Source organism: Oncorhynchus kisutch, linkage group LG8, assembly GCF_002021735.2.
Source record: "Oncorhynchus kisutch isolate 150728-3 linkage group LG8, Okis_V2, whole genome shotgun sequence".
Taxonomy (NCBI): domain Eukaryota; kingdom Metazoa; phylum Chordata; class Actinopteri; order Salmoniformes; family Salmonidae; genus Oncorhynchus; species Oncorhynchus kisutch.
The window spans coordinates 42,825,721-42,848,706 of NC_034181.2; the positions used below are offsets into that span (position 1 = coordinate 42,825,721).

The 22,986-nt window shown below is 43.7% G+C and overlaps 1 long non-coding RNA gene across 5 annotated transcripts in view; it reads left to right on the top strand.

The window, feature by feature from the left end:
- LOC109895055 (uncharacterized) overlaps positions 1-22,986 on the top strand; it is a 66,908-nt gene that overhangs the window by 38,399 nt on the left and 5,523 nt on the right. For 3 of the 5 annotated variants that reach the window (XR_004210829.1, XR_002255933.2, XR_004210827.1), the window contains exon 3: positions 19,080-19,172. The exons of the other annotated variants lie outside the window; for them this stretch is intronic. This is a non-coding gene — a long non-coding RNA (uncharacterized LOC109895055). The remainder of the gene's footprint in view (positions 1-19,079; positions 19,173-22,986) is intronic. 5 annotated transcript variants of the gene reach the window in all.

Sequence of the window (22,986 nt, forward strand, 5' to 3'; positions counted from 1 at the left end):
AAATCTAAAATTTGGACCCATCAGACCAAAGGACAGATTTTCACCGGTCTAATGTCCATTGCTCATGTTTCTGGGACCAAGCAATTCTATTCTTCTCATTGGTGTCCTTTCATAGTGGTTTCTTTGCAGCAATTCCCCATGAAGGTCTGATTCCCGCAGTCTCCTCTGAACAGTTGATGATGAAATGTGTCTGTTACTTGAACTCTGTGAAGCATTTATTTGGGCTACAATCTGAGGTGCAGTTAACTCTAATGAACTTATCCTCTACAGCAGAGGATAAGTAATGATAGACTGTAATGATAGAGTTTCTCTTTGCTTATTTGAGCTGTTCTTGGCATAATATGGACTTGTCTTTTACCAAATAGGGCTTTCTTCTGTATACCAACCCCACCTTAACTTTCAACAAGGCACACCTGGTAATTGAAATGCATTCCAGGTGACTACCTCATGAAGCTGGTTGAGAGAATGCAAAGCTGTCATCAAGGCAAAGGGTGGCTACTTTGAAGAACACTTTTTTGGTTACTACATGATTCAACATGTTATTTCATACTTTTGATGTCTCCTCTATTATTCTACAATGTAGGAAATAATAAATAGTAAAAATTGAGAAAAACCCTGGAATGAGTAGGTGTGTCCAAACAAAACCAATGCGCTGGAAGCTATATGACATCCACAGTAAAAACCGAATAGGTTGCATTTCTACGAATAAATCCTTCATTTAATCTCATTTAAATATTTACTAAGAGTGTGTCAGGAGGGGTGGGGCTTAATTATGAGTGTAAGCATACACATCACCAAGTTCTCCACCGATGTCTATTATCTCTCTAAACCGCCCATCACGTAGAACGATACATAAACACAGAAGATAATGGATTAGATATCAAAACTGAAGGAAGTGATACAAAACGGAGATGGGGAAAGACAGGCAGTGTCTCCAGACGAGGACTGGCAAAAATGAAGGTCATTTTCTGTGGGCACCCGTGGCATCTGGATTGCAGATCACTGAATTCCCCCTGAATGCGTTTCCGGGCTTTGGTGAGGGGGCCTTGGTTTATAGCCTACTAGACCCTATCTCTGCCTGGGTACACTTTGTTTTTTCCCGACTCGAAATATGTATTTTGTGTTTCTGAATCAAATGTCAAGTTAATTTCCTGTGTGCCATGAGCGGTGTGTCCTCCCCTTGGGTGTGTGTGGCAGCACCGAGGATGTGAGTGGGGGAAGGGGGCACTGCGAGGAAAGGAGAGAGGCGAGGAGAGGTGTGGAGGCGGTGGCGAGTACAGTATACTAGTGTTTGTAAATTGGCTCTCTCTGAAGCGACGGAGTGGCGGGTTGTGTGTATGTGTGTACGTACAAAGAGTAACTGGTTGTGTTTTTGGTGTTCATTGAGTGTGTATGTATGTGTATGCATGCATACACATCGAACACTTATATTTCTAAAACTGGACGTGAAAGTATTTGCAGGTGTACTTGCTTCAGTCTGATGCTATTCCACATGATTATTTTGTTATTTATGGATTTTCTGTTTGAAGTTATCAAGTTATCAGCATTATTATTTTTAATAATAATTTCAAGTGTGTTTTCCAATTGGAATTCTACACCTACAGCCAATGATATCACAAAGCTAACCTGTTATGGTATCATGTGGAGCACATTCCACCCTCATTAAGGAGAATAGTCCCCTTATGACACGACCAATCAGAATGCTATCTTTCTATATTTCAGCTAGAGGGAGCTGACCCATGGGCCCTGGCCATTAACTAATGATATCTCACTGTTCCATCATTATCACAGCCTCTCATCTTCATACTCGACCACAAAGACCTCTGTGTGTCTGTCTGTGTGAGTCTCTCTGTGCGTATGTGTCCATGAGTGTGTGTTAGAGCAATGTGCAGTTTAGAGTGCATTTTCTCATCAGCGGTGTCCTATCTGTAACTGATTTAAAACATAACCCTATCACTAATGTCACTCATCACATGTGTTCTTTCAGACATGCTTATGCTCTATTATTATATTCAATAATGCTTCTCGTGTAGCATTTCTAGCTTCTGTGTTTCCTTCTGATGCTAGTCTTTGTCTCTTTCTGCCACTGTGGACTCTTGCTATATTCATTGAGGTTTTGTTGATTTTCTTTCCCAGTCCCCCCTATTTGCATTGAGTAATTGGGTGCTTCGGACAATCCTCATGTCTAGTGTACGTGTCCCTTTCATTTACGAGGTGCATCTTTTTTTTTGTATTCTTTGTGTGAAAAGAAACAAATACGGTTGTTTTTTGAGAAACAATCAACACACTATTTGTATATATTTTATATGATCCGTCAAAATTGTAATGCTGGAGTTAGTGACACAATATTTTAATATGAAATAAATACAATTATAGAAAATCATGCAGTATTAGTATTTTAATGTCAACTGCCACACTCATTTGAAATGTGCATGTGTTGTGACAGCCATCATTCCAGTGTCTATGAGTGTACAATAAGGTGCTATCTAGAACCTAAAATGGTTATTTGGCTGTCCCCATAGGAGAACCCTTTGAAGAATCCTTTTTGGTTCCAGGTTAAACGCTTTTTGTTCCAGGTAGAATCCTTTTGGGTTCCATGTCAAACCCTTTCCACAGAGGAACCCAAAAGGGTTCTATCTGGAACCAAAAAGGGTTCTATCTGGAACCAAAAAGGGTTCTACCGGGGCTTTAAAAAGGGTTCTTCTATGGGGACAGCCGAAGAACCCTTTTGGAACCCTTTTTTTCTAAGAGTCTATGAATGTGTAATTGCGTATTGCGACAGCCCTGTAAAACGCTGTAATGTGGAGAAATGGATTATCCATTTGTCATGTGTGCTTTCGCTGATGTATGCTCCTGCCCCACAAATGTCACATCCCATAACCCAGAAAAATTACACCAGTCCCACCTAATTACACATATTCATGATGCTGCTTTGCATGGCGCAGGTATCATGGTCTGTAGCGAGGCACCGCGATCCAGCGATGTGTCAGAGCAAAAGGCTCGGAATCCACTGGTTCACTGTGTCTCCTCACAAGCATAGGTTGGATAACACTCCCTTCATTCGTGTACATTTTATTATGATTCGAGAGCGCTTGGAAAGCCTTTTTGCATGTGGTTGTATAGCCTCTACATGCCCGCAACATTTAATCTGTATTAAAGAAATTAGCTTTTTCCTTGGATTATCAAGGTCATTCTGAAAGAGAGGATTTTTCATATGCACTAACTCTCTTTTAGCCATTTTTTTTGCACTCCCTCTTTTTTCCTCCCTGTCTCTCTCTATCTACCTCTCTCTCATTCTTCCTCTACAATCTCATGAGTGTGGTTAATGCGTGGACATTGATGAACCTTGCTGACCTCGATGAACCATGTGCAAATCAGAGAGGGAATGCTGTTCACATCAAAAATGGGGACGAGGATGAGACCGAGCGAATGAGAAACAAACCAAGATGGAGGAAAGAGTGATGATATCGGGAGAAAGATGGGAACAAGGGGATGGAAAGAGAGGAGAGGAGGAGATGAAGGGTCCTAGTGGTTGGCTCAATGGCCCTTTATAGCAGCTTGCATAGCGGAGGGCGCAGACTTAATCAGAGGACAGGGTTTGGGGCTGTGCCACTGCTTGGGTAAACAGCGATTGTTCTCAGCGCGGGGTTCCAAACACTTTCAACAATGGCACCATTGTCCCGCCAGCTCTCATTAGGGAGAGAACCAGTGGCAAGAGGGGCAAAGATAGTAGGGCGAGAGGAGGGGTGGTTGGGGTAGATGGAGAGACTAGGAAGCTGACAGGAACAGGGAGTGGGGGGGGGGGGGGTAGAGGCATCATCCTTTCCCTCTCTCTCACTCTCTAGCTTCCTCTCGTTCTCTTATAAAGTTGAAGTCGGAAGTCCACGTACACTTAGGTTGGAGTCATTAACACAGGTTTTTCAACCACTCCACAAATTTCTTGTTAACAAACTATAGTTTTGGCAAGTCAGTTAGGACATCTTCTTTGTGCATGACACAAGTAATTTTCCAACAATTGTTTACAGACGGATTATTTCACTTATAATTCACTGTATCACAATTCCAGTGGGTCAGAAGTTTACATACACTAAGTTGACTTTGCCTTTAAACAGCTTGGAAAATTCCAGAAAATTATGTAATGGCTTTAGAAGCTTCTGGTAGGCTAATTGACATAATTTGAGTCAATTGGAGGTCCAAATAAATTAGCCAAGACCTCCACAAGTCTGGTTCATCCTTGGGAGCATTTTCTAAACGCCTGAAACAATAGTACGCAAGTATAAACACCATGGGACACCGCAGCTGTCATACCGCTCAGGAAGTAGACGCAATCTGTCTCTTAGAGATGAGCGTACTTTGGTACGAAAAGGGCAAAATCAATCTCAGAACAACAGCAAAGGACCTTCTGGAGATGCTGGAGGAAACAGGTACAAAAGTATCTATAGCCACAGTAAAACGAGTCCTATATCGACATAACCTGAAAGGCTGCTCAGCAAGGAAGAAACAACTGCTCCAAAACCTCCATAAAAAAGCCAGATTACGGTTTGCTACTGCACATGCGGACAAAGATCGTACTTTTTGGAGAAATGTCCTCTGGTCTGATGAAACAAAAATAGATCTGTTTGGCCATAATGACCATCGTTATGTTTGGAGAAAAAAGGGGGATTCATGCAAGCCGAAGAACACCATCCCAACCGTGAACACGGGGGTGACAGCATCATGTTGTGGGGGTGCTTTGCTGCAGGAGGGACTGGTGCACTTCACAAAATAGACAGCCTCATGAGGAAGGAAAATTATGTGGATATATTGAAGCAACATCTCAAGACATCAGTCAGGAAGTCAAAGCTTGGTCGCAAATAGGTCTTCCAAATGGACAATGACCCCAAGCATACTTCCAAAGTTGTGGCAAAATGGCTTAAGGGCAACAAAGTCAAGGTAATGGAGTGGCCATCACAAAGCCCTGACCTCAATCCCATAGAGAATTTGAGGGCAGAACTGAAAAAGTGTGTGCGAGCAAGGAAGCCTACAAACCTGACTCAGTTACACCAGCTCTGTCAGGAGGAATGGGCCAAAATTCACCCAACTTATTGTGGGAAGCTTGTGGAAGGCTACCCGAAACGTTTGACCCAAGTTAAACAATTTAAAAGCAATGCTACCAAATACTAATTGAGTGTATGTAAACTTCTGACCCACTGGGAATGTGATGAAAGAAATAAAAGCTGAAATAAATCATTCTCTCTACTATTATTCTGACATTTCACATTCTTAGGGTTAGGTGCCTTGCTCAGGGGCACAAATACAGATTTTCATCTAGTCGGCTCTGGGATTACGAACCAGCAACCTTTCGGTTACTGGCTCATCGCTCTTAACCGCTAGGCTACCTCCTCTCACCCTCTTTGCCCCATTTCCTCATTTTCTCTTTTCTTCCTCTCATCCTCCCATAGTTATCCTGGCTGTGCCATTTGGGGCGGTAGAGGATGCCTTGCCTGTCATATCCCCCAACCACTAAGAGAGAAAGAGGCAGAAAGAGAGAGTGAGGGGGTGTGGGGGGGAGTGGGGAGAGAAAGGGTCAAAACAAAAAAGATCATGTTGTTTCCTGCCTTAATGAACATGGACGAATGATGAGCATAAAAGGATACATTACGCTCTTGTTAGCCTAGGCAATCAATTAGGGGACAGCACACCATCCGACTTCACTTGGGAACCATATTTTTCACACCTTAAACCAATGCTTCCGCATGGCCACTTTCCCACCCTCAATGCCCAATGGCCACAAAAGATCAGATTTGATTCTTTAATGTGAAGGAGGACATAGTGTTGCATATGCATTTTCATTCATTCATTCATTCATTCCACATTCCCGGAAATACGAGTCATGTTCCTCTACAACAAATGGTTTGGCAGTGCGTGTGTGTGTGTGTGTGTGTGTGTGTGTATGTGTGCGTGCCTGTGTGCATGCATGCATGTACGTGCGTGTGTGAACACTGCATGAGCATGCAAACAAATGTTGGCAGATTAAACAGATGACACGTATTTTTTAAAACTTTTATACTTATTATGTTTTATACTTATTATTAGTTTTGTCCATATGGTTGAGGCTTACCCATATGAACAAAATAAATAACACAACCATAATCTATTTAGTAAACCCTCACTTGCTCTCCAGAACTATGCAAAGGAAAGGGGAAAAGTGAAGATGGCTGGTTTCCCTGGATTCCAACTGTATTCTGACACTTCTAAAGAATGTCTGTGGTTTAAGGAGATGAGAATCCGGCCTGACAATGTCTTTGAGTGACAATGACAATTGCATACAAAATTGTCATTCAAGTCCCATCAGCGATTCATACAGAGTTTGGAGAAATTCCTCTGTCTTCTTTCGTGTTTTTCTTTTTTTTGACCGCCATGCAGAGAAATGGCCCCCGGTAATGGTAGCAATCTGTACCCAGAAAGGCAAGGGGCATTTCAGCTCCAACACAGGCACAAATCATGTCTGTCTGGAGGATTTGAGAGGATGTTGGCAATCAGTATAACATATAGACTTTCACGAAAGGAACTCTGTGATCTAAGTGTTTTTTTTTAGAAGTTCAATGAGACAAAAGAAAGGAAGAAAGAAGAAAGAGAGAAAATACAATTAATACAGTGAGAGAGATGGCCTCCTGTTCAAGGGCAGGAGGCTGGGTTGCTATGGCTCCAGGTCTCTGATATGCCCATATGCAGCACAGAGAGGGACTCATTTAAATGTGGGTGCATGTGTGTGCGCATGCATTTGCATGTGTGTGCCTTCTTTAGAAGATTATGAAAAAAACTCAAATTATGTAAGGGATAATCAACGAGGGGCTATGCTTTCTATGGAAAATAATGAACGACATGGAAGGTGTGTTCCACGGCGTGTTAGCGGATTGGAGCTGACCTTCCACGGAGTTGAATTATTTCCCTTAGAACGCATAGAGCCCCGAGTTGATTATCCCTTTTATACCATGGCTATAATTTAACACATCTGCTGCTAGAAATGTCTTCATTTGCAGGTAGAAATGTGTTCAACATCCACTGAAGTAGCTAGCAGGTTTAATAGATAGCTACAGTAGTTAGTTGCCTTGGTAACCAAACAAATAGACTTGCTAGTTTAGCCACCCAAACTATCAGTCCTAGCTCGCTATTATAAAAATCTAATTCAACAAGACTGTTGCTTTCAGAAGCAGCTCAAACATAGGACATGTAAGAATACACTATAGCCATTGAATTATGCTCTCTAGAATGCCCTTCAAGCCAATCAGAAACGGGATAATTCAAGAAATATATATCTGTACAGTATGTACTGTAGCAATTGTTCCATCAGTGCACTTGAACTCCCTATGAACTTACAGATTCCTAAAATCAAATCAAATTCAAATGCATTTCTCACATGAGCCGAATACAACAGGTGAAATGCTTACTTACAAGCCGTGAACCAGCAATGCAGTTTTAAGAAAAATAAGAAATAAAATCAACAAATAATTAAAGAGCAGCAGTAAAATAACAATAGCGAGGCTATATACAGAGGGTGCCGGTACAGAGTCAATGTGCGGGGGCCCCAGTTAGTCGAGGTAATATATACATGTACACTACAGTTCAAAAGTTTGGGGTCACTTAGACATTTCCTTGTTTTTGAAAGAAAAGCACATTTTTTTTGTCCATTAAAATAACATCAAATTGATCATAAATACAGTGTCGACATTGTTAATGTTGTAAATGACTATTGTAGCTGGAAACAGCAGAATTCTATGGAATATCTATGTGTACTACTCCCTTCACAGAACAGCGCAAACTGGCCCTAACTAGAATAGAAAGAGGAGTGGGAGGCCACGGTGCACAACTGAGCAAGAGGACAAGTACATTACAGTGTCTAGTTTGAGAAACAGATGCCTCACAACTCAACTGGCAGCTTCATTAAATAGAACCCACAAAACACCAGTCTCAACATCAACAGTGAAGAGGCGACTCCGGGATGCTTTTCTTTCAAAAACAAGGACATTTCTAAGTGATCCCAAACTTTTGACAGGTAGTGTAGGTAGAGTTTTTAAAGTGACTTATGCATAGATAATAACAGAGAGTAGCAGCAGCGTAAAAGAGGAGGGCGGGCGGCAATGCAAATAGTCTTATGGCTTGGGGGTAGAAGCTGTTTAGAAGCCTCTTGGACCTAGACTTGGCGCTCCGGTACCGCTTGCCGTGTGGTAGCAGAGAGAACAGTCTATGACTAGGGTGGCTGGACAATTTTTAGGATCTTCCTCTGACACTGCGTGATATAGAGGTCCTGGATGGCAGGAAGCTTGGTCCCAGCGATGTACTGGGCTGTACACACTACCCACTGTAGTGCCTTGCGGTCGGTGGCCGAGCAGTTGCCATACCAGGCAGTGATGCAACCGGTCAGGTTGCTCTCGATGGTACAGCTGTAGAACCTTTTGAGGATCTGAGGACCCATGCCAAATCTTTTCAGTCTCCTGAGGGGGAATAGGTTTTGTCATGCCCTCTTCACGACTGTCTTGGTGTGCTTGGACCATGTTAGTTTGTTGGTGATGTGGACACCAAAGAACCAAAGATCTCTCAACCTGCTCCACTACAGCCCCATCGATGAGAATAGGGGTGTGCTCGGTCCTACTTTTCCTGTAATCCACAATCATCTCCTTAGTCTTGGTCACGTTGAGGGAGAGGTCGTTGTCCTGGCACCATACGGCCAGGTCTCTGACCTCCTCCCATATGGTGTCTCGTCGTTGTTGGTGATCAGGCCTACCACTGTTGTGTCATCGGCAAACTTAATGATGGTGTTGGAGTCGTGCCTGGCCATGCAGTCATCAGTGAACAGGGAGTACAGGAGGGGACTGAGCACACACTGCTGAGGGGCCCTGTGTTGAGGATCAACGTGGCAGATGTGTTGTTACCTTCCCTTGCGGCCCGTCAGGAAGTCCAGGATCCAGTTGCAGAGGGAGGTGTTTAGTTCCAAGGTCCTTAGCTTAGTGATGAGCTTTGAAGGCACTATGGTGTTGAACACTGGGCTGTAGTCAATGAATAGCATTCTCACATAGGTGTTATTTTTGTCCAGGTGTGAAAGGGCAGTGTGGAGTGCAATAGAGATGGATCTGGTGGGGCGGTATGCAAACTGGAGTTGGTCTTGGGTTTCTGGGATAATGGTGTTGATGTAAGCCATGACCAGCCTTTCAAAGCACTTGGCTACAGACGTGAGTGCTACGGGTCGGTAGTCATTTAGGCAGGTTACCTTAGTGTTCTTGGGCACAGGGCCTATGGCACTTGAAACATGTTGGTATTACAGACTCTTCCAGGGAGAGGTTGAAAATGTCAGTGAAGACACTGCCGATTGGTCAGCGCCTGCTTGGAGTACACGTTCTGGTAATCCGTCTGGCCCTGCGGCCTTCTGAATGTTGACCTGTTTAAAGGTCTTACTCACATTGACTGCGGAGAATGTGATCAGAGAGTCGTCCGGAACAGCTGATGCTCTCATGCATTTGTCAGTGTTACTTGCCTCGAAGCGAGCATAGAAGTAATTTAGCTCATCTGGTAGGCTTGTGTTATTGGGCAGCTCTCAGCTGTGCTTTCCTTTGTAGTCTGTAACAGTTTGCAAGCCCTGCCACATCCGGCATCAGAGCCGGTGTAGTACGATTCGAACTTGGTCCTGTATTGATGCTTTGCCTGTTTGATGGTTCGTCGGAGACCATGGCGTGATTTCTTATAAGCTTCCGGGTTAGAGTCCTGCTCCTTGAAAGCGGCAGCTCTATCCTTTAGCTCAGTGCGTATGTTGCCTGTAATCCATGGCTTCTGGTTGGGGTATGTATGTACAGTCACTATGGGGACGATGTCATCGATGCACTTATTGATGAAGCCAGTGACTGATGTAGTGTACTCCTCAATGCTATTGGAAGAATCCTATTCTAGCAAAACAGTTCTGTAGCTTAGCATCTGCTTTATCTGCACTTCTTTTTAGTGACAGAGTCACTGGTGCTTCCTGCTTTAATTTTTGCTTGTAAGCAGGAATCAGGAGGATAGAATTATGGTCAGATTCGCCTAATGGAGGGCAAGGGAGAGCTTTGTACGCATCTCTGTGTGTGGAGTAAAGGTTGTCTCAAGTTCTTTTCCCTCTGGTTGCACATTTAACGTGCTGGTAGAAATGAGGTAAAACTGATTTAAGTTTCCCTGCATTAAAGTCCCTGTTCACTAGGAGAGCCGCTTCTGGATCCCCAGACGAGAGGTTTTTATATATAGCCCTTGAGCTAGAAAATAATCAAATGTATTCTTTATTTGTGCCTTTGTTTCCTTACAGCGATCTATAATGTATTGAATCTCCCTCATTGTCACCCCCGAATCATACTCTGCTTCTCTCCTATAGCGTATAAGAGCATTTCTGCAACTATTTACACTATATTTGTGTTGTTTGCATTAGTGTTGTTTACTTGCCTCACATCTCCACCACAACCCAGCATTTAGCCATCATTTTTTTAGCACTCCATGTTTTGCTCCAACCATCTTAAGGCAGTACGACCATAGTGTGTGCGTTTGTGCACGTGTGTGCAGGTGCGTGTGCACCCATGCACGTGTGCATGTGTGTCTGTGTTTGAGTGTGGCAGAAGGAATTGTTACATTTTCATTGTAATCACATTATTAATTGTAATTAAATGTAATCATTATTCATTGTAATCACATAATGACATTATTATTATGAATAGTATTGACGTCAAATGGGAGAACCAAGGACACGGGTGGTTCCTAATGTTGTGAGATTCTCGCTAGTGTTTACAGAACAACTGGTTCTGAGAGATTAGGATCAGGACCTGCAACAGTAAGCAACTGTAACAAAATGGATGACCGCAGTGTAGCCGTTATTCCGAGTACATGTTTCATGGTTTGCTAAGGCATAAGAATATGAACGTGTGTATTCTTATTTGAAATGTGCTGTATGTAGTTCTGTACCTGTTTAATGTTATGCATTATGTCATTCCATGTAGTTATGTCCTTCAGCTGTAAATGTCTACTAATTGTATGTATTATGTCATGTTTTTTGTTTGTTTGTGTGGACCGCAGGAAGAGTAGCTGCAGCTTTGGCTGTGGTTAATGGGGATCCTAATAAAACACGAAATACTAAATGCTTTGTCAGGCTCTGCACTTGAAACTTGAAATGTTCAATATTTCATCAAGTGGGAGCAGGAGTGGGGGTTTGGTGTGTATTAATGATTATGTGTGACTGGAGACTCCCAGTATGGGATCAGCCAGCTGAATATAGTTCAGTGACAGAAACCCTTTTAGAAAAGCCTTTAGCTTTGGAGAACAACCTACTTGCATGTGTTCAGTCATAATGTTTCTAATTGGCTTCTTACTGTATCTGCAAAATGTGCTCTCTGTTGCTCTGTTAGTTAATGTCCATTAGCTTCTTGTAGTCTGAACAATAATGTTGGTCATATAGCTGTAACTAACACTGAGGGTATGTCTCCATGTGAATCATTAGGATCCTTTGGCTCATTACATCCCTGATTGTCTTAGGGCCTCACACTGATAGGTCCACTTGAAGGTGGCCATGCTGGTGACATTTGTGGCTGTGCAGGTCCCACTGACATGGCCTTTACCACCTCCTGCTGGGCCCTGGCGCTCTCCCCGATCTCCCAGCTGGGATCCTCAACCCCATCCCCCCCAGCTACAGCCCCTTTATCCTGGCTGTGTCCATGTTCAGCTCTGCTCTAGCCTGTTACACAGCAGGATACACGCTGTGGAGCAAGCCTAGGCAAACTCTCGCTCCAGTCAACCACTGGCGAACAAATAGTCCCACTCACCAATCAGCAGTCTCCTTCTGATGTGCTGTAGTGAACTTTCTGAACGGGAAGCTAAGATGTGAGGGCAGAGTAGCTCTGTCCGTAGACATTCTTCACTGGTTCCCCTTGATTTATTTAACTTTTATCTGCCTATCATGTTTATTCTGAGATACAGTACATTATAAAGTATCTCACACACACACACACATGCACATGCACACGCACGCACACACTGTCCCTGCAGCCATGGGAATCGAGAAAGCTGAGGTTCAAGGTCATTGCTAGTATTCAGCTGCCTTGGGCTCTTCATTGTCTGTGCACAACATCCCCATCACACACATCCTCACACACTTAGGTGGGCAGATTCACACCACATGCACATACCTAGCTCCCTCCCCCTCTGTTGCCTTCTCATTCTCTCTCTCTCTCTCTCTCTCTCTAAAGAGCCTAAACAGAGACAGTACACTGTCTATCAGGTGATAACACAAGCTCAAAACACACAATCTTTGGTGTGAACACCTTCTTCGGTACATCCTCACTCATTTATACACACCTGCAGTATAGGTCTACACACATCAGATGTTAAATCATAAAACAATAAAATAATGGAATATAACTCTTTATTTTCATTTTAGTAGCCTGTATTTATATGTGTGATTGTAAGACATTGACATATGTAAATTGTCCTGTACATTGTGTACCCAAGCTGGTTTTTTTTTATGTGTCTATATCTAATGCATGCCTTTATCTGAACACATACAATAATTTGACCTTTGTTTTACAATACATAAACATAGATAACTAACTGGTCATAGCAAATTACTCTCTAAGCTAGCCTCTCCGCTAGCTGCTCTGCTAGCCAGTCAGATTGCAGGGGCCTGATGTGGGAGGTGGTCGGGGAAAATATTGAGTAAGTCTAGGTCCAGTCGGAGGAAAAAGCGAGAGAGAGAGAGAGGGGGGGGGGGGGGGGGAGATGGGTAGAGAGAGGCAGGGAGCCCCTGTGATTAGCTCCTTTGTTGGAGGTCTGTCGTGCTTCATTGGCTCCAGAGAAAGGCCTCCTAATGAGCCCAGCCAAGCTTGTCCCAAACTTTGTGCGGAAGACAAACTAAGTTATGGTGGTCCGGCGGAGCGCTGGGGGGCTGGCAGGGTGATATACAACGCCTGGACATATGGTGCCCTCCCCATCAGGACCTCTCCCAGACAATTTCTCAAGTGCACTTTGCAGTGTGTGTGTGTGTGTGTGTTGTTTTGTGTGTGTGTACTGTATGTGTTTCTATTTGTGTCCAGAGGTGCATATTTTGGTGTATCCTGCATGATGCTCAGTAAAAGCGACATAAGCCTTCTCACAGGGCTGAAAAGAGAGCTGGAGGCTTTGTCTCTATACCTCTCTCAACAAAACAGAATCATGTCTGACACATATGTTCACAAACAAACAGATAACTGAAATTCCGGCAAGCTTTCGGTCAGACACAGAAATAACTGATACACAATGAAAAGTTACAGCCAGATGAGTTTGTTACTCACACGTGCACGCACACACACACGCGTGTGTGCACACACACAAGCTCTCACAGTCTCACTGCAGAATCCGACGTTTCTCCATAAACTTCAAAATTCCATGGTTAAGTTTAGGCATTACTTCCAAATGGTTAAAGGAAAGATTCGCCCATTTTTTTGTGCATCTCTAAGCAATGTTCTATCCATTCCTGGGTATTTTTGATGATTTCATGTGTATCTGAGCTATTGCCGTTCAAGCAGGCAGAAATAGAGCCAGTATGGCGGCAGGGTAGCCTAGTGGTTAGAGCGTTGGACTAGTGGTTAGAGCATTGGACTAGTAACTGGAAGGTTGCAAGTTCAAACCCCTGAGCTGACAAGGTACAAATCTGTCATTCTGCCCCTGAACATACAGTTAACCCACTGTTCCTAGGCTGTCATTGAAAATAAGAATTTGTTCTTAACTGACTTGCCTAGTTAAATACATTTTTAAAATGACTAGTTCTGCATCACATGATCAAATTCAAAATGGATGAATCTTCCCTTTAAGGTTAGGGTTTGGGATATGGTTAAAAGGACTGTCAAAAGACTAAAGTAATTAATGGCATTAGTTAATTGTTTTTATTTGCTCAAATTTGGCCCCAAGAAAGCTTATTCCATTGAAATATGCGTTACAGTATACTATGCTTTGATTGTAAGGGACGGAAACATACATTGCTCTACATTGGAATGTTTTAATAGCATTTTCACCATAAACAATTAATGCTCTCAATGTTTAAGTAGGCCTACTCCCTCTTATCAATGTTTAAGTAGGCCTACTCCCTTGTATCAATTTTCTTGAACTTTAACACTTGCGCACAGCACACACACACACACACACACACTTTCTCTCTTTTTCTCTCGCTCTCCCTAACACAAATTCTAACCTTAACCCTAAACCCCCTAGAAATAGCATTTGACCTTGTGGGGACCAACAAAATGTCCCCATTGGTCTATTTTTTTGTTGTTGTTTACTATTCTCGTGGGGACTTCTGGTTCACACAAGAATAGTTAAACACACACACACGCTTTATGTGCTTAAGTACTGTTTAAAGCTTCCAGCATTCTAAATGACTGTGGCTATAGGAAAAAATAACCAGTTCTATGGATACAAAGAACAAGGAGCTTTTAAACTTGTCCAACAATGTTATGAAAACAGTGTGACCGTCTGTACTGTTCAGATAACTTTACACACATAGGTCTACACACTCTCCCTCCCTCCCACACACTATCACCGGGCAAGTTCGTTTTGCCCCGGGTTTTGCACAGTTTAGGCCATTTCATTGGTCCATATGTGAAATCTCCACCCATACGGGAACCGGGCCATGCAAAACGAACCTGCCCACTTACTCCCGCTCTCATATGCATCCTCTCACACACACAATGATTCACACCCCACTCTTGCATATGCATCCTACCTTTGAGGCATCTCTGAGTAGCCTATTCCTATTCTGTTCTTCCTGTACCATCCAAATATGTGCATAACCTAGTCAGTGGTCAAGTTAGCAGGTTGCTAGCTAGTTAGGTAACATGACTAGCTAGCTAAACAATGTTGTTTGTCATCAAACCAAAATAGCGGATTGCGAGTAGTTTAAAACAGACCACCTCATGCGCATGAATCCGCGGCAGAAAGGAAAAAAACATAGCTCCGGTAATACTGGGCATACGTTTTTGTGTTGTGTTCTCATGGAAACGTGCGCTTAAAAGGTTCCGTGTGGTGAAGTATTGGAGACGCGATTAAAAGCGGCAAAGAAACGTATGCCGATTAACACGTTAACCTTGACAGCCATAGTTACAACAACAAAAAAGTTTAACAAGTGCCTAACATTGAAGATACGATCCTTAGAGCTGGAGCTTGCGGTTTATGCCAATCCTCCATTCCCATCCCACAACGCCCTATCAAAACCCAAGCCTACTTGATGGTAAGTAATAGCGCTCACCATTGCCCCTGATTCATCTCCCAACTTTCTGCTTACCTGGATGGACGTTACATTTCGCAGTCTATCTTGATCGACCTGGCTGTGCGCACGCGCTCACACACACACTACACGTTTGGGGATTTGGGATAATGTGCAGTGAGGTGTGTGAGGTGGACTAGAGGGTGTTTTGGTTGTTTGGTAGGAGCTGGTTGTTTGGTAGGAGGGGGAGTCTCTATTTGCCTCCTTGAGGCTAATTGTTTGGGTCAGGGTGGGAGCATGGGGATGGGGCTGTATGTGTCCCGGCAGCCAGGCCCTAGGTAACTGAGCCGGCGAGGGGGAGAATGGGCCCACTCCAGGGCCACACAGCAGGCTCAAACAGCACCTATTCTCCTGGCCAAACTGTCAGCCAGAACAACTTCATTGTGCCCAAATTGGAGTTGAAAGTGAGGGAGTAGAGGGAGTGAAGAGCTGGGGGAGGGAGTGGGGGGGACAAGAGGGGTCTGACGGAACATGGGGGACTGGAAAAGGGGGTGTCCCAGAGAAAGCAGGGGTCTCTGACAGGGGAAGAATAGGCAAAGCCGTGTGAGCTCATTTAGGAGGAGGATTCTCATAGATTCTACATGAGGGGCTGCCGGCCTGGAGTGAGGCAGGCAATGGGATGTACATTTATTAAAATTGTTTCTTGGGAAGGAAAAAGGTGTTGCAGTTTTTTCTTCTTCTTGTGCCTAGATTCCCCATATTGTGCCGTCATAAGCACAGTGCTGGGACAGCGGTGACACAACACCAACATACAGTGTACCTTCACACACACACACATGCGCGCACACACACACATCTGCTTTAGACAGGGTTGTAAGTTTGTCCTTGTGGGTAACCAGCCGGACCCTAACCCATACAGTCACAACTGTTTTAGACAACTAATCTATTTTTCTATTTAAAAATTCCTCTCCTCACCACCTATGAAGGGGTGAAGATGTTAACTCAGTCACACCTAGTTTGGGCAGATGTAAAATGCCTGTGTTTGTGCGCTAGTGCATGTGTGTAGAGTTCTTATATATGTGTGTGTGTGTGTGCGTATGTGTGTGTGTTTGATCCGGAGCTAGCCCCACAGGGACTCAATAAAAGGCCTCTTCTATCAATTGTATGAGCAGTGTTTTACCCAGGAGAGGCTCAGTGTGAGAGGGCCCGGATCGCTTTCTCCTCACATGGATGTTTATTCGCTCTGTGGTCCAGCAGGCTGCCTGCCTGTTCAAAAAGACTCCCCTTACCATTTTGACATCCATGACACACACTTCAGGAAGAGAGAGAATGAGAAAGAAAAACGAGAGGAAAAGTGCCTGTCTGTTATCAGCTGTCATTCATGATTTGTTGAACTACTGTTTGCGATGGGATATGGACGGCCATTTTGTTTGCTCCTTGTCTTTACATCGAGTTCCTTGTCAAAGTTGTTCATGATTTTAGATCCACCTAATGCGTCCAACGAGGTTTCTCTAATTTTCCTGACAACCCTCTTCAATGTGATGTACTTATTCTTTCATCTGACGAGAGCTACTGAGGGTTTGGTGTTGGCTGTCTTTTGTAGAGCATTTTTTTAAATCAGATTTTCTGTTGTGGACTGCTTATAGTGCTGATGTAGTTCGCTATCATGTTGAACAGCCAGAGAAAACCAAGGACTAATCTCTCTCAGCATGTCTATATGAAGACTAGGAGATCTACACTGTCTTTCCATGAAATAGACTGACTGACCAGGTGAAAGCTATGATCCCTCATTGATGTCACCTGTTAAAAGGTTTTCACGCTCAACAGTTTTGTGTGTGTATCAAGAATAGGTGACCACCAGAAGGACTTCCAGCCAACTTGACACAACTGTGGGAATCATTGGAGTCAACATGGGCCAGGATCCCTTTGGTACGCTTTCGACACCTTGTAGAGTCCATGCCCCAAAGAATTGAGGCTGTTCTGAGGGCAAAACGGGGTACAACTCAATATTAGGAAGGTGCTCCTAAAATGTTGTACACTCAATGTATAATCCCCAATAACAAACCAAGCTGAACCCTATCATAAAAGAGATGTAGTAACCATACATACAGTACACTTAAAAGCACACCTTTTCAGGTTTTTGGTATTTTCACTCATTTGAGTACTTTGTGTAGACACTAATTCACTTGTCCTCAATATATATTTCTTCACCAGTTTATATTGGCAGCTTCAGCTATCTGAGGGCTTTAACCCTCTACACTTGTGTGAATTGGCCTATATCGACAGGGCTACATTGAAAAATGTCTTACAGAAGAAATATGAAAAGCATATGCATAACCATTGTAGCAATTGAAATGGAACAGTTTGGAGATTATGGGAAACATATTTGACCAAAGGGGAGAATACAACAGTTCAACTGACACAAGATGGAATCCAAGCATTACAATGTTGATTTCATGTGCATTTTACAGGAACTAGAGCAAGCACGCTTGCAATTGTTTAGTTTGGAACACAGCCCCGCGTCCATGCCATCACACAATTTACTGTTGTTTACACAATCCAAAAACAGTCCATTACTGGGTCAGGTGGGCATAATTTAAAAGCCTGTTCCATTGCCAACATGACTAACTGAGTTATAACATACAATCTTACGGTGTTGCGCTTTCACAATGCAATTCAGGGAAACAGATCATCATTTTGGTGAGCATAGAAAGGAGTCGCGAGTATATTCAGGTGTATGTGACGCATCAATGTTCTTCACATGTTCTTCACAATAGACATAAACTCAGAACTACCCAGGTTATGACACCATGTCATCTTGTAACTGTACATCAAAGATAGTGATCATAAATGTTGACACTGTGTTTTTATGATATGGAAATGTGAAGTGGCAGGGCGGGGTGGCAGGGTAGCCTAGTGGTTAGAGCGTTGGACTAGTAACCGGAAGACAACCGGAATAACCCACTGCTCCTAGGCCGTCATTGAAAATAAGAATTTGTTCTTAACTGACTTGCCTAGTTAAATAAAGGTAAGAATAAAATAAGAAAGTGCACATTTGGACTCATGGGTGTTTGGCTTGCTTGTATGACATTGAAGCGGTATTTATTACAGTCCTCAACATCTCCTTTTTCAAAATACATAGAGTCCTCTTAATTGACAGCATTTCCCTCACTCAGACAACAAACCATTTGCCCAGTTAGCGGAGGGATGGGGGCAACTTCTTGTCACGCGAGGTGTTCAGAACGTCTGTCAGTCAAAACCCATACAGTGCTGTAAATCTCTGATGTCATGTGTAGCATGTTACTGTACAGCCAATGGATTCCAAATGTAGCCATTTATCAGTGCCCAAATGTTCAACCTGTACGAGTGTAAAGGGCAACCTAAGTTTCTCTTGTGTTTTTTGAGTGTGAATTAGTGCGGCTCTAGGTATAGATCTCAGTGGCTGGAGGCAGACAGTTCAAAACAAACACTGCTCACCGATATCATCTAATCTGCGAAACACCATTATCGTCTAAGATATCTCCACACAGCCCCCCCTCCCTTTTCCTCCCCCTTCCTCCTACTCAACCCACTCTCTCTCTACACCCTCTGAGCTAATAATACAGAAAAAGATTACTTGTGGAAAAAGCTGTTGTGTTGAGGCAGAGGGTGAATGGAGACCATTGTTGTGGTGTAAACGGACTCTACAGCAGGTTGTTTGATCCTGTTTGGGCCTGAAAAGGCTTTTTTTTTTTAAAGTCACATCAGCTGAGAGGGTCAGGGAACAAGACTCTACCCCCCCCCCCCTGTATTGCGCTACCGCTGATCTCTGTCTCTCTCTTTCTTTCGTTCTTTTTTTCTCTCTGTCTCTCACTCTCTCTAGCCCTCCCTTTCGCCCTCGGCCTCTCCGTCTCTGGTGGAGGCTCTGGCTCGGATAAGGTGTCAACTACATAGAACACAACTACTAGTTAATATGGTGAGTTATACGAATTATGAAATGGCACAGCCACTCTGAGGTTGGCTAGATGCTTCACCATGGTCGTTTTAGTCCATATTATCCCCAGTGATACAATGTGGCATTGTTTACATAACAATGATAATACCATAGTATTGCATAGCCTACAATATCTTTACTGTTTTGGTGTTGAATGGCCCTTCTAGGCCACAGTTAGAGTTCCAGTATTGTATCGTCAATTTACGATATGTTTGGTGTTCAGCATGGACAACAAGCATGCAAATATCACGGTCCCATTATGCAAGCTTTCTTTGTCTGGGAGCTTTCTTGTCCTGGAGGTACAAATAAAGAGGCAGACGGGAAGACACTGTGTTTTTTGGAAGGAGATTTGTGTCTGCACCCATCTGTGCTCCCAACCTTTTCAAACCTTTTCAGACATGAGAAACTGCACATGCATTTGCATAAGAATAATTGACACTTAAAATTAGCTTTTCAATCACAGAGGATTATCTTTCCTGAGCATACGTGCAAGAAGAGAGCGCTGTCATATTGGAAAATATTAAAGCGAGGGCAGGGTGAGCGAGAGGAGGTGTCATAAAAAATGAACTCCTTTACTTCTGTTTGCGAGACTGGATTTTATGCCTTTTTTTAGCGGGACAATATTTTATTTGATGTAATATTTAACCCAACTATGACTGTGCATAACCATTTTGAGTGTCAGCAATGGTATTAAATGTTCATAGTTGAAAAAAAAAAAAAGATCTAAGACTTGGTTGTGAACATTTGAACCGATCAACACACCTATGTTCACCTCAATAGAAAAGTGCACAGATCATAAGTGGCGAATGTTAGGCAGAGTGGAGAGTTTGGACACAGAGCATTTAAGCAAGTGCACTGTTGAATAATTGACAGTGGCTTATGAAAAGGATCTCTTCAGGATGAACCTCAAGTTGAATCCAGGCCTCAAGCAAACAGACAGACACACACACACACACACATTTCATTGTCGCATTCAGCTCATTCAAGGCGTTGGCCCCGGAGATACATCTGTGCAGGTTTGTGGTGTCTTATTTAATTATTGTGTTACTCCTGGTTCAGCCATGTGTCTGTGTCTCCTGTACCTCCTACTCAGAATGCCATGAATTCATTATACTGAAAGGCAGACAGGACCCTGGTATGGGGTATTTATAGCTGCTGTTAGTCTCAGGCCTAGCCAGCAAAATAACGGGGAAAGGAGCCATAGAGAGGGGGTTTGGGCTGTGATATGTGAAGGGGGAAAGAGGGGATTGGGTGGGGGTTGATGGGTTGAGGGGGGGAAGGGTTTGGGGGAAGGGAGGTGGAGGGGGGAAAGTCTCGGCGCCGGCCCCACCGAAGCGCTCAGCGTCCCCCGCTCATGGTATGGCGGATGTGTCTGGTGGTATCCATGACAACCCTTCAGCATGCCAGGGAGATACCACGGCGACATGGCCAAGGGCAGAGGGGGTAGACAGAGGGGGGGAGAGCATGGAGATCCTTTAAGAACCACATATCTCGGTGACATTAATATTCACTCACACACAGTAGACTAAAGCCAGAGCCAGTTAGCTGTGTACAGACATACATATATTACCCACACCTTTCATCTGCCGCACTGCTCTTTGATTCATCAGTTCAACACGGATTTGGTCCAATCTATTCACACTCACCCAGAATGTAATTGTTGCTAGAACATCAGCACATTGTCGTGTCTTTGTTTTAGCGTCTATTTTGAGTTTAAGGGGTGGTGGAGGTAGTGGTGTGTGTGCGCGTGCGCGTGGGATGGGGGTGCATGTATTCAGTTGTGTTTTAGGGGTTTTATATAGTTGTAGCCCCAACAATGGTTGCTGCTAATGGCTTGCTTTGCGAATTTTTGTGACTGTACTAACACCATGTATACTCAGACAGACACACATTCAGTCAGGACAAAGAGTACAGAACATAGGACAGGGCAGGTGAATACATATCCTTCTCTTTCCAATACACTACACACAACACACACACACAGATCAAACTGTGTTATAATAATACCATCTGGGACCTCATTGTGTCTTCACATAAGTAGTGCACAGAGCCTTTGCTATATTAGCGGACCAAGCCGCAGCGCATAATTTTTTTGGTTTTGTTTACAAAAGTATTGCAGAAAAGTATGTATGTGACATAACATACACACCTGTGCCTGTGAACACATACATGTGTACTAAACTCCCAGTTTAGTACACATACAGTATATGTGTTCGCAGGCACAAGTATATATGTTATGCCACATAAATACACAGAGCCCCGGGGGGTATATTTTTAACCCAAACAGCCTGCACATTTGCTGAGGGGTTAAAGGTGTGAACAGAAAATCAAATAAATAATTGAGAGTTTTTGAAAGTCTTTCAATGTACCTCCAACTTGTTGGAAAGAGGGGGAAGGGAGCCAAAGAGAGTTATGTCGTGGTGCCACAATAGCCAGACTTAAGATGCGACTCTACTGTCAAAGGCTTCTACAAGAGAACCAAACAGGGACATAAAAATTTGTCAAAAATACCAAAGTCATATGAAGAGAAGTCAAGTCTGTGTCACTGTGGTCCGCTCATGAAACATAGTGATTCGGAAAGTATTCAGACCCCTTACCATTTCCAAATTTTGTTACATTACAGCCTTATGCAAAAAATGTATTAAATAATTTTTCCCCCCTCATCAATCCACACACAACACCCCATAATGACAAAGCAAAAACAGTATTCAGACCCTTTACTCAGTACTTTGTTGAAGCGCCTTTGGCAGCGATTACAGCCTCGAGACTTCTTAGGTATAACGCTACAAGCTTGGCACACCTGTATGTCGGGAGTTTCTCCCATTCCTCTCTGCAGATCCTCTCAAGCTCTGTCAGGTTGGATGGGGAGCGTTGCTGCACAGCTATGTTCAGGTCTCTCCAGAGATGTTCGATCAGGTTCAAGTCCGGGCTCTGGCTGGGCCACTCAAGGATATTAAGACTTGTCCCGAAGCCACTACTGTGTTGTCATCGCCGTGTGCTTGGGTCATTGTCCTGTTGGAAGGTGAACCTTCGCCCTGGTCTGAGGTTCTGAGCGCTCTGGAGTAGGTTTTCATCAAGGATCTCTCTGTACTTTAATCTGTTCATCTTTCCCTTGATCCTGGCTAGTCTCCCAGTCCCTGACACTGAAAACATCCCCACAGCATGATGTTGCCACCACCATGCTTCACCGTAGGGATGGTGCCAGATTTCCTCCAGATGTTACGCTTGGCATTCAGGCCAAAGAGTTCAATCTTGGTTTCATCAGACAAGATAATATTGTTTCTCGTGGCCTGAGAGTCCTTTAGGTGCCATTTGGCAAACTCCAAGCGGGCTGTCATGTGCCTTTTACTGAGGAGTGGCTTCCATCAAGCCGCTCTACCATAAAGACCTGATTGGTGGGGTGCTCCAGAGATCGTTGTCCTTCTGGAAGGTTCTCCCATCTCCACAGAGGAACTCTGGAGCTCTGTCAGAGTGACCATCAGGTTCTTGGTCACCTCCCTGACCAAAGCCCTTCTCCCCCGATTGCTCAGTTTGGCCGGGCGGCTAGCTCTAGGAAGAGTCTTGGTGTTTCCAAGCTTCTTCCATTTAAGAATGACGGAGGCCACTGTGTTCCTGGGGACCTTCAGTGCTACAGAAATGTTTTGGTACCCTTCCCCAGATCTGTGCCTCGACACAATCCCGTCTCGGAAGCTCTGCAGACAATTCCTTTGACCTCATGGCTTGGTTTTTGCTCTGACATGCACTGTCATCTGTGGGACCTTATATAGACAGGTGTGTGCCTTTCCAAATCATGTCC